This window comes from Daktulosphaira vitifoliae, unplaced genomic scaffold (genome assembly GCF_025091365.1).
Source record: "Daktulosphaira vitifoliae isolate Bord-2020 unplaced genomic scaffold, ASM2509136v1 Scaffold_139, whole genome shotgun sequence".
Classification (NCBI taxonomy): domain Eukaryota; kingdom Metazoa; phylum Arthropoda; class Insecta; order Hemiptera; family Phylloxeridae; genus Daktulosphaira; species Daktulosphaira vitifoliae.
Genome location: NW_026099708.1, coordinates 5,871 through 6,815, shown reverse-complemented (window position 1 = coordinate 6,815; position 945 = coordinate 5,871). Strand labels below are relative to the sequence as shown.

Genomic DNA, 945 nt, shown 5'->3' with positions numbered 1-945 from the left:
AAATAGGGTCGTATCATTAGTAAAAATTAAAAATAAATATATAATTTTTGTATTCATTTAAAGAAATTAATTGTAAAAAAAAGATCATCCACAGAATTAAAACTTACAATATTGTCAACATAAGATTGACTTTTACTAGATTCATGTTCTTCACCATGTACTTCATTATTTGGTCTGAAAAATAAATGCAATTGATTTAAACATCTAGCTTTATAAAAATTAAACGCAAAAGCAGAGTAATTTTAAAAGAATAGGGTATATATGAATGAAATATTTTAAGCATAATTCTGAATTTTGCAAAAATGCATTTTACCATGAATGCAAGTTTTTTTAAATATTTTTTGTGAGCAAAGCATAGTTTAAAAGTTGAAATTTAAAAAGGAATAATCTGTTTCATTTTTTAACAATATTATTCATTAAATGTTAAAGCGTATCCAAATGGTACGGCACTCAAGGTATATATATATATTATATATTTATGTCTATGTGTATATATATTTACACAAGCACAACAGTAAAAACAAAGAAACAACGTCGGAAGACAATAGTTGATTCTTATAATATTAGATATTTTCCTTAATTCGAACAATGTTATACGTATGTAACAATGGGTAACTGCTCTTCTGCCGTCGGTAATATCGGTAATGAGCACACTCGCCGCAATCCAAAAAAAAAAACAATGAAACACAAACAGCACACAAGAAAAAGGCAAACCAGTTAAGGTCAACGTCGGAATCGATAATTGTAGACAAATTGTCGCATCATACACAGTAGTTATAAGTATTGAACAATTATTGACTTACCGCCATGTTCCTTGTGTGTGTGGTCATTGATATTGCGCTCAACACTTACCGTATTAGACTGAAACCTTCAGTCTCGTTGGCAAGAGGGTATGGACTATTCGGTCCGGTCATCCGTAACCTACGGATGACGTCAGGACCGAAG

At 30.4% G+C, this 945-nt stretch overlaps 1 protein-coding gene across 3 annotated transcripts in view; it reads right to left on the bottom strand.

The window, feature by feature from the left end:
• LOC126909138 (E3 ubiquitin-protein ligase RNF8-like) overlaps nt 1–284 on the bottom strand; it is a 3,731-nt gene extending 3,447 nt beyond the window's left edge. For 2 of the 3 annotated variants that reach the window (XM_050691556.1, XM_050691555.1), the window contains exon 1: nt 108–284. The gene's annotated coding sequence lies outside the window, so the exon portion shown is untranslated. The remainder of the gene's footprint in view (nt 1–107) is intronic. The other variant, XM_050691557.1, reaches the window with a different exon arrangement.
• Nucleotides 285–945: the final 661 nt, after the last annotated feature.